This window comes from Podarcis cretensis, assembly GCF_951804945.1.
Source record: "Podarcis cretensis genome assembly, chromosome: 4".
In the NCBI taxonomy this organism is placed as follows: domain Eukaryota; kingdom Metazoa; phylum Chordata; class Lepidosauria; order Squamata; family Lacertidae; genus Podarcis; species Podarcis cretensis.
Genome location: NC_137173.1, coordinates 86,945,046 through 86,956,597, shown reverse-complemented (window position 1 = coordinate 86,956,597; position 11,552 = coordinate 86,945,046). Strand labels below are relative to the sequence as shown.

General features: G+C 44.6%; 1 long non-coding RNA gene across 1 annotated transcript in view; it reads right to left on the bottom strand.

Annotated features, from left to right (window-relative positions):
- The window catches only part of LOC307214501, a 215,197-nt gene that overhangs the window by 115,710 nt on the left and 87,935 nt on the right, over positions 1-11,552 (bottom strand). The window lies entirely within an intron of this gene.

The following is an 11,552-nucleotide window of genomic DNA, read 5'->3' as shown; positions in this document are numbered from 1 at the left end:
ATATGGGATGTTGAAGTATCTTCCTTCTACCTGTTCCCAAAGTGTTCTTTTTTTAAAAAAAAAAGTAGATTTGCTGGTTGAGAATGGCAGAACACTTTGATCCACTTCAATTGTGCAAACCTAAATTTCCAGTAGGTACTTGAATTCCTCCCACAAAAAAAGGAAAAACACGGAGGTACCTTTACTGAGAACACAAAGCCATTTCCGACCTGGGAGGAGAGGGGGTTGCGGGCTAAACCCTCCTCCCACACACACAGGGGCGGGACCTGGCCCCCGCATGAACAGGGAATCCCCGGGCGTGCCTTCCACCCCATCTGCCAATCGGCGGGCCGGGGAGGCGGGGCCTAGCCCATTTAAGGCCAGGCACGCCCGGGGACCGCCCTCTTTCCCCTTTCCCAGCATTGGCTGGGGTTAATTGTTATGCAAATGAATGGGGGGAAGGAAGCACCATCACCTTCCCCAATGGAAAGGGTAGTCCGGTAGAGGACTCCGGGGGGCGTTGCCTTGTCCGAAACCTAGGGAGGTAAGGGCCCCCGGCACGCCCCCGAGCGGTGACACCCGTGGGATCCTAGTTGGTGTACTTCAATAGGACTCCCACGGCTTGTGGACAACCCTTCCCGGTCTCCATGCCGGGTAGTCGATAGGAGCCAATGCCTAAGGCCAATACCTTTCAATTCTGTAATCAATAAAGTTGTGGCCTTTTTATGCCCATTAACCTTATATAATGTGTCCAGTGTCTTCATTTCTCATGGGGGAGGGGACTTGCCATGCAACCAATATTCCCCTGTAACTTCAACTCACTGGCGAAGACTAGTTGGAATGAGCAAGCTCTGTTTTGCTCAAGAAAGTTTGCCCACCATTCTTGAACTTGCCCAGTAAGCCTATGAGCAGTCCATGGTTTCCTGTGGGACACAGTTTGGAAATCCCACTCCTCTAAAAGAACCAAACAGAATGATTCACTAAAGGAGGGAATTGCATTCCACATTTCCTTTATAGCATGAACCATGGAATAAATCACCTAAACAAGGTGATGGGAAGAAGGGAGCACTGCTGTATATGTATCCAGAAATATAAAGATGCAATTGTAAGTTAGTACTGGAAAGGGTATATTATTCTGCATATGTTCTTTGAAAAAGAAAATCAATAAAATTCACATTCAGTATTGCTCATTGTAAAACTACATAAACTGTATTTAATGCTCACTGACATGACACTTAACAAACAGTCTTGAACTGAGTTCTATTTGCATTTGATTTCTGTCACAGCTTGACAAAAAAAGTCTGTAGCTTTCATCTGCTTTTCTCCTTTTACACTCCTAACCAAAGAAGAAGAGGTTTACCTTGCAGGCAAAACAACAAGCTAAATAAAAAGCGTGCACACACACCAAAACATTTGCCCTAGTATAAGAGGTCCCAATACCCTTTCGGTATATTTCCCCAATCACTTCCTTTAATATACCCCCCAAAGCTCAGACACCTCCTGCATAAAAGACAGCTGTGTCTTAGAAGCTGTGTGTTTTGAAAATACACCCAAGGCCAAACTAAACATTGCCTTAAATTCATGGCTGTGGGAGCTGTGCCTCTTGCCGTATTTTTCGCACCATAGGACGCAGTTTTTCCGTCTTAAAAACTAAGGGGAAAAGTCTGTGTGTCCTATGGAGTGAATGCAGGGGGGGAGGCAAGCAGGAAAAGCCCCCAAGAGCCACACACAAGAGCCACACACTTCGCGTGGCTCTTGCGAGCTTTTCCCCAGGAGGGAGAAGGGGCTGACGCGGCCAGTCAGTCCCTTCTCCCTCCTCTAGAAAAGCCTTGCGCAATCTCTCCAGTCATGGGAGGCTGTGCAAGGCTAAAGAAGCCAACTTTTTAAAAATCTCTCTATCTCTACCTCTTTTTCTTTTTTCGTCCTTTCTCCACCCCCTTATTTTCCTCTGGATCAGTGTTTTTATCTAGATTAACGTTTTAGTTTGGAGGGGGGGAATATTATAAAAAAGGAAACTTTACAGCTTTTATTTTAGTATACAATAAAAACAGATTAAACAAAACACAAGAGAAGGAACTAGCATAGAAGAAGAAGAGAAAAGGGAAAGAGGGAGGATACAAAGCCATTTACCAGAGGTAGATCTTAAGCCTTGCCTCACCTGGGAGCTTCTCTGGGCAGGAATTCCCTCGGCTTAAGTGGGGTGAGGGAAGAGTGGCAGGTAGGGGGGTACCTACCTAGACTGTGAAGCCACATGTCTCTCCAATGAAAATTGGGAGTGGGCATTGTGTGAAGTGGCTGTGGATCTCCTGCCGCAGAAGTGTAGGACTGTATAGAGTTGGGAGGGCCACCCGAGGGTCATCTAGCCCAGCCCCCTCACAATGTAGGAATCACAGCTAAAGAACGCCAGGCAGATGGTCCCCCAACTGCTGCTTAAAAGCCTCCAGTGGTGGAGACCCCCAACAACTTCTGAGGTTACAGAATTGCAGGGTTGGAAGGGAACCCCAGGAGTCATCTAGTCCAGCCCCGGTGGACAGCGGGCACAATCCATCCCGTTGTGCAAGGCTAAAGATGCTGCTCAAGGCTAAAGAGGAAGCGCACAGCCTGTCCGTTGCTCTTTGGGGCTGGGGGGGAATAATATTTTTTTCCTTGATTTCCCCCTCTAAAAACTAGGTGCGTCCTGTTGTCCGGTGCGTCCAATAGAGCGAAAAATACAGTAATTGTTGCCTTCTGCTCTCTAAAATCTTGGGAAAGAGGTGTATAGTTCAGGGGAAGTCCAATGCCTTGCATGCAAAAGGTCTCAGGTTCAACCTCCAACTAGCAGGACTGTGAAAGGTCTCCTCTGAAGAGACACTGTCAGTCAGAGTAGACCAGGGATGGGAAACCTGTGGCTCTCCAGAAGTTGTGGACTCCAGCTCCCATCAGCCCCAGCCAGTAGAACCAATGGACAGGTATGGTGGGAGTTGTCACCCAATAAGTTTTGGAGGTCCACAGATTTTCCATTCCAGGAGTAGAGTATACTGGATAGAAAAAACTCTAATTGACAGTAAACTGATTCAGTCATCACAACAAACTATGGTTTGCCACTACAGTGGTACCTCAGGTTAAGTACTTAATTCGTTCCGGAGTTCTGTTCTTAACCTGAATCTGTTCTTAAGATGAAGCACTGCTGCTGCCGCGCCACCAGAGCACGATTTCTGTTCTCGTCCTGAAGCAAAGTTCTTAACCTGAGGTACTATTTCTGGGTTAGCGGGGTCTGTAACCTGAAGCATATGTAACCCGAGGTACCACTGTACATGCTTCCAGGCTTCCCATAGCCCTCTGGTTAGGATCCTGGATTGGAATAGAGTCCATTGGCCTGATCTGTTAGGGTTTTCTTACATTTTTATGCCTCAGGAGAAATCTACATCCTGACAATAGAACTATTTTATCATGATAATATCATAGACAATGTGCCAGATCACAACCATCCTAGCTAATTCAGAGCATCCGGTCCACACATCCTTTCACAATGGCCTCGTCTGTACATCCAAATAAGCTTCCATTTCCTCCAACACGCTTCTCATTTAAACTAAGCCATAGTTTATCTTGCTATGGTTTAAGGTGATGTGCAAACTGAGCCATGCCCTACTATTGTGGTTGAGGCTGGCAGGAATGCATTGCTTTACTGATTTCTCAGCATGCTGTGTCGCTGATGGTTGACAAGAGGGAGAGGGGCAAGGAAGCTGGGAGTTCAGTGTGCTACATCTGCACTGCACAGAGCTCCCTGCTGCCTTGATCCTCCCCTTCTCGGCCACTGGCAGTGATGCACACGGTGTTAGGAAACCAGTAGAGCAACACAGCTCCACTCATGCCAGCTACTACAGTCCTATGGCCACCCCTAGGCTGAAGAGAGGAGAGAAGCACTTGCCAGATCAGCACAACTCTGCGAGATTGGATTTCAGTGCATCTGCTTTGCAAAGAAACAGAAAGACTTACATTCTACACCCCATCCTAATTATTACTGTACTCGGGGAATGGGGAGCTCAGCTGCAAAGATCAGCTAACAGATTGGTGTTTGTGAGCAAATTGCCTTAATAACCCTCCTTCCCAACAATACATTGATGGGGATTAATATTCTTGTTGAGTAAGAGATTGCACAAATTCAAGACTCTTCCTACATGATTAGCCTAATTGTGAGCAGAAACAGGGCCTCTCTGTAATGCTCCCATTGGAGTCTTGTAAGAAACGATTTGGTTCAAGAGACGCTGACGCCTCCTGGAAAACTTTGAAAAATGTTTCTGTTAGAAACACTTTGTCTGTGTGTCACATACTTTCTTTTTCTCATCCCATCATCTTTATTCTCAGGAACAGAAAAACACTGCATTACCATGGGGTAGAAATGTGTCTCCACCATATGCTGTGCACCTAAAATTCATCTGTTATTCTTGGTGCCATCAGGATGATTCCCCCTCCCCCCACACAAACACATATAGCAACAACAGAGAAGTGTTTAGAGAATAAATAAATAGCCATGCTTCCGCCCAGGTGTGTGTGACTTCGATCTTATGTGATGGAGGCTGCCATGTCATGCTCATGAACTTTCCACTACACCACAGATAGTGGGTATCGGAAGAGTTCTATCAATGCAAATGGCTGTGAAGGTTTTATAAAGCACTGCTCCAAATTGTTCACATCCATGACAACCTGGATGCCGCTGTTGATAGGATGTTTTGTGGAGGTGTCTACCACTTCTCCTTGTCCAACATCTGTAAGGCTGGCTTCAATTATACTTACTGGAGGAAGTGGGCAATATCCTCATAGAAGTGTATGGAACACCACTTGTTCCCTCGACCCTTGTCCTTCTTTGTTTTTGTTTTTTTTAAATATTTTATTTAGGATTTTCTTGTTTTACAGAAGTGTAATGCCTCGTATTTTTCTTTTCCCATGTAACATTTTTACAAATCCGTTTCATTTGTTGAGGCATTGGGGGAGAAGAAAAAAAGAAGAAAAAAAAGGGAAAAGAAAGGGGATGGAGGGAGGGAAGATGGATGGGGGTGGGGTCAGGTGGTGGTGTTTCTATTATGCTTAATGTATGTAGAGTTTGGTGTCAGCATTGTTTGTGTTGTTCACTTGTGTTCCTTTGGTGGTGAGAGAGTTTGGGGTTGGCCTAGGGTGTGATTGTTTGTTTGTGATTGGCTGTGGTGATCTTTGTTTTCGTGTGTGAGTGGGGTGGGTGGGTGTTTTGGATCAGGTTAGCCATATTGATTTGTATGCTGTTGGTGGATTATTGTCATTGTCTTGTTGGGCTGTGTATGTGATAAAGGGGAGCCATAGACACCTTGTCCTTCTTTGTTAGTGAAACCTAGTCAGGAAGAAATCAGGGCCTTTCCTGCTAAAGATTATCAGTAACAACTTACAAAACGAAGAGATGCTACCCACCCCAAAGGAAGCTCTGGCACGTGCAATTACTTAAAAGTTTTCACCCTCCATCTGATCTGTAATAACTTTAGATTCATTTCAAATCTCCCTTCTTTTTTTAAAGGCAGTCAAGTGGGCAATGGCAATGAAACCCCAGGAGTTCTTGATTTGAAACATTGTTATAGAACTGTACCAACTGGTGTTTAGGTCAGGGTTTAGAATGGAGACAAGGGTTGCCATATTTTAGGAAACTCACTCCCAAAATCAACACTTCCGATATGAGCTGCCATATGCCTGGATTTTCAGGGACATTTTAGCCACTTTTTGAAAATTCTGCCCAGACACCATTTCTGATGGACGAATCCTGGCTATGACTGGTAAATTCCGGGTGTATGGCAGCCCTAACAGAGACTGCTTTAATAGTCATGGTGGATGAATTTCATTGACAGATTGATGAGGAGAGGGTGGTCCTGCTAATGTTCTTTGCACACTTCCCCCTTTTCTTGTGGCTGATAAGTGTTCTAAGTCTATTCCAGGGCTTGGCTGAATGTGTGATCACTCATTTTCTCTGCAATTTAAGTAATGGGGATGTGTGGTGGCTCACTTACTCACTGTAGAAACATTGCAATGGGAAGTGATTTGAAACATATTTGTGGTATTTGACATTTGAAGGCTCGTGCATGCATGCAAGTCATTGTCTGAGGCTGCAGCCAGTGATGAGCATGCATGTATTTTTATTGTTTTAGACAATGCTTTTAAGATGGTTTTTAATAGGGTTGGAAAAACTAAGAAGTTTTGTCAGATCAATAAAGTTACAGTAAGCAGGCTAAGAATCAAGTGAAACTGATTCAATGACCACTATTAATCTCTTCTTTATTATTCTACTCAAGCAGGTCAGATCTAATGATCTCTGGACTAAGACCATTTATGAGTTGACAAGGTAAGTGCAACTCATTGAATGATATCCTAAAGCTCATTGGGAAAAGCCAGTGGAAATCCCCAAACAAGAATTGTATGTACATAACACCCCATTCCAGTTAAGAGTTGGTATGCTCCATTTTGCACCACTTACAGCTTCCAAACATATTTCAAGGATATGCCATGGAGACCACTTTACTTTAGGTCTGGAGACAACAAAAGAAAAGAATATAATTTCAAAATACCTACTCTCAAATATTCGGAAACAGTTTCTAGCCTGGTGATTCCCAGTTCATTAGCCAATCATTGCCATTGGAGTTATATGCTAAATATGACTACCAATCAGCTTTGCATAATAATGCCTGGGGCTATTAACATGAATAGTGTAATTCATCTCCTAAAGAGTCTCCCAGCAATTAAATTTGAATCCCCGGTTAACAAGGGATGTCATATTTGGATGGAAGCATCAGCAGGTAAATTCTGCAATTTTGCTCCTCCTCCAATTCCATCACTTTCACCTTCCTCCCCAGCCCGCAGAAATAGATCCTGGTGGTGGTGGATCAGAATTCTCACAGACCTAGAATCAGCCTATGAATGGAAGATTTGTGTTTGGTATGAATCTGCTGTGGACATAACACATACAGCCTATAGTAAAAGTATAAAAGTGAAACTAAGGTTTCATTAGTTGTCATCTTCTAATTGTCATCTTCTGGGCATCGTTGGTTGCCCAGTTCTAGGAGACACTGTGAAAGAAAAGCATGTTGTTATCTATTATCTAGTAAAACTTGAAATCATATGAGTTGGGTCTTAGATAAAGCTTTTAAGCACCCTCTAAGTATAAAATAGAAGGTCTAGGTCTGATTTCCTCAACCTGGTCCCTTCAAGATGTTTTGGACAATTCCCATCATGTTCAGGGGAGATGTTATAGCCCTAAACGTCTAGAGGGCACCAGATTGGATGAGATGGGTTTAGCTTTAAAAGTTCAGCTCCAGAATGACAAAACTTTATATTCTCTATGCAGTGGTCTGGTGCTGGGAAGTGTATTTTGCTACTCCCGAAAAGGTGACTTATGATTTTATAACTTTAAATGAAGAACTTTAAAATTATACCGTTACAAACAGAAAGAAAGAAACACGTTCACTTTTAAATTTGTCAAAAAGCCATGCAACACAAAAATATTTTGACAGGCCACCTAAAATTAACAAAGATGAACCCATCTAACCTCCCTAAGGAAGGACTTCCATCGTCAAGATTCTCTCCTATGCTCCCATCCACCTTTCAACAACATTTGGTCAGGAATCTGGGGCCCATATAAAATGTGAGTGGCATCTCTAGTCTGCAAGCCACCAGTTGGTCTACAGTTGGAGGCACAGGGTCTTAGTCATACTCAGAGTAAACGCATTGAAATTAATTCTTAAGTTACTTAAATATGACTAATGTGCAATGCCTCTCAGTGCAACAAAACAGCCTTTTGGGTATCAAAAAGTGTGCATCTTAGGGTTTTCCTGCTGCACAGAATACACTAAACGTCTCTGAATTGTCTGACAGAACTAAATTGCGGAAGGTAAAATAGGTGACCCTTCCCAGGGGTGTAGATTGTGAGAGGGGCTGCAGGGCTGCAGGGGTGATGGCCCCGGGGGCATTGTGGGGGGCATTGCTCAAACTGCCCTGTCTGCCCTGCACCACTTTGTGAGGCTGGGATGATCCCAGCCTTGCAAAGTGGCTCTGGAGTGGCAGGGTGGTGTGAGACGGACACAACAGCCATGCGCTGTCCTGGAATCAAAGGGCGCATGTCTGTTGCATCCGTCTCACACCACCCTGCCAGCCCCAAGCCGCTTTGCAATGCTGTGATCATTCCAGCCCCAAAAGCTAGGCTGGCGTGGCAAGCTCCGTTCACCCTCTGCCCCGGTGCCAGCAAACCACGCTACGCCACTGACCCTGTCCAAGGGCTGTGTGGCAAATCCTAGCACTCTGGCCTTTGCTTGCTCTCCCCACCCCCCACCACCCTCATTTTACTTTCCACCTTCCTATTCCTGCCAACAAGCCAACTTCACTCATGGTGTTAAAAAAAAATATCACTGAAACTGCTGACATTGCTTCGGGGATAAATTTGTCCTATTATCCTTTTTTCCCTTTTTAAACTCGGTGGCAATGAATGCCTCGTCTTTGTCACTCCTCTGACTCTGAATGCAGTTCAGAGGAGTCCTGCACAATGCATCTTTGTCTTCCTCCTGCTAATAGCTCCTACTGTAGGTCATCTGCATCATTAACATTTGCTGCTGATGCCTTTACAGTGGGTCGGGCCCAGTTCTCAGAACTGATGGAGTCCTTTGTCATTATTTTGGGGAAACACAACAACAGTGTGTGTGTGTGTGTGTGTATATATATATATATATATATATATATATTCTTCCCTCCTCTCCTCAGCCTTACCCTCACCCAAATGTATTTAAGGATGAAACTATTAGATACACAATTGGTGAATTAATGTCATAAGGACTGCTGCTGGCAGCTCATCCATTTTTGATATGCCACTCAGACAAATGAAACATAAGCCACCCAGAACAAGGGGACCTTTTGACAGTTCAAAGGAAACCCCTATGGGTGGTTTCCTCTTGAAGCCACACTAAACAGACTCGATCTCCTCAGCGGGAAGCTGCCGGTGTCTCATTAACCCCTAAACAGACCTGGCATGAGCCTTCCTTTTCAGCTATAATTATGCCGTGCGATCCCTGTTAGGCTGCTCTGAATGGCAACACTGTCACCGGAACATTATAAACATCCCCCTTTCTAATTGAAAAGCAGATTAGGCTCTCGTGTTAATTAGCCAAAAAGCCCGCCCACTTGCATGCATTATGATTGCCTCTTAAATACTGGGGATGCAGAAATCCCTCAGAAAGGCAAGGCAGACTTAATTGCAATAACCTGCAAATTAAGTTTAATTTACTTTAAATTTACCGGTTTAGCAGGCTCATTTGATGGTGTTAATGTGCTGGCAAATTAATTATCTGAATTAGTCATGCCTGGTGGAGTTTTGCTGCTGAATATATTGTACAGTGGCCTATTAATAACAGACAAACAGGAGTGGATTAATGAAAAGATTATGCTAAAGTTCCTCCCCACTCACTCCCCCACCCCCAAGAAAGAAAGGAAAAGAAACAGGATCTTGCATGAATTCAAATATAATCATCAAAGTGCAAATACAGTCAGACAATATAAACAAACTGAAATTTATTGTGCTCTATGGCGTGCCATCTAGAAGAAACTGTAAAACATTTCAGGTGAAATATTTGATAAAAGAAGCCTCTTCTATGCACTCAAGTAGATCACTTCTGCAAGCAAACCATTTACCATTAGCTGGTGTCTTCTCTACAGCAGACTGCAAATATGTAAGTGCTTTTTGAGAGTACATGTGCTACACAGAGAGAGAATGTGCACTGATAAATAAATTAGAAATAACATCTCATATATTAATTCTATGGTCCACTTTGTGGGTGAGCAGACGGTAAGAGGGCTTTTTCTTGTATTTCCTTTCTAACCACTGTCTCTGCAGCGAAGCCCTATGCAGAGAGGGAATTGCAAATCAGCGTTACTAAGAGCATGCACTCCTCCTTTCTCTCCGCCATAAACGAGGGGAAAGAGACAAACCTCCAATCACCTTTCAAAATAAAGATAGAATTGCCCTTGTAAACACCTTTAATCACCCAGCCCTGAAGACATTGGGGCCTGGAATTGATAAAGGCATGAAAGGAGCAGAGTCAAATAGCCACCCTATCTGGGAAGTATTATGAACGAGTAAAACACCTATGAATTGGACAGACAGAACAGAGAGAGGGCCAGAATACTGGACTCACTTTGGGGAATGGGGTCCACTTTGTGGAAGCTGACATTTCTGGTGTTGGGAACAGAGGCCAGGTTTGCCTCTGCCTGCAGCACTCAGTTTTCCTCCTTATGAGTGAGTGGCAGCCTCTTAGGTACGGTAGAGGTAAAGGACCCCTGGATGGTTAAGTCTGGTCAAAGGTGACTATGGGGTGTGGCACTCATCTCGCTTTCAGGCCGAAGGAGCGGTGTTTGTCTGCAGACAGCTTTCTGGGTCATGTGGCTAGCATGACTAAACCACTTCTGGCTCAACAGGACACCGTGACAGAAGCCAGAGTGCATGGAAACACTGTTTACCTTCCCGCCACAGCGGTACCTATTTATCTACTTGCACTGCCGTGCTTTCAAGTTGCTAGGTTGGCAGGAGCTGGGACAGAGCAACAGGAGCTCACTGTGTCATGCGGATTTGAACCACAGAGACACCTGCTACCCATGGCAGCTACTTACTTCTATAGGAGGAAGTAAAGGTTTGTGTAGAGGGATATTTGTAGGGCATGACGAAAGATGAATCTGTCTTCTCTCTCTCCAACACCTGTCCCTGGTGGTTCAGATCTCACAGTACGGCATGAGTGTCTTTGTCCCCTTCGCTCCATCTTCCCCCAAACTGCAACCTGTCTACTTTCCCCATCCGACTGAATGGGAACCATTGACAACCAAGATGGCTCCCATCTGCGAGATCAGTTCCATCCCACTATCTGCCGTTATCTCTTTATCCAGATGTCCGCAGGCATCTGTTATGGAAGAAGCATCTAAAATGGTGCAGTCCAGAAGGACTCTTCAGCCGCCAATGGCTGTTTTGTGTCACCCAAAACGAAAGGAAAGCTAGATGGAAAAGTGGCAAAGACAATCACTTTTGCTTCACAGGCCACACATTCGGTCCGGTTTAAATAGAGCATTGGGTGGGTTAAAAAGCTTTGCCTCTGCGTGACTCATTTCACATGTAAATGAGGCCATAAATGCTCACATGAGCACCATTAGCCATTGTGTGCTCCCGTGACCCAGGAGCACACCATGCTGGCAAGCTAACATTGCTCACGAAGATGCTGATGACCTGGTTTAAAGGCGATACCAGACAGGTGGAACCTCTTGTGGCCAGGTTCCACTGGTGTCAGGTGAAACCGGACTGAAAAAATGCAAGAAATGGCGTCAAGCTCCTATCAGGGACGTTTTCTTTACTGTGTCGAACCATCACAGCTTTGTCTGCTGCCTTCCCCACCCCGCAACATCCCTCCTCCGCCGCTTCCTCCTTCCTCACTAATAATGTGCAAATAATGGGAAACCACAGCATTTGCAGGCATTCTTAATACTGGGCAGAAACGAAAAAGGCTTAACAACAGTGAACAGATTAATTCCCTTTTAAAGGCCTGTTATGTGATGGG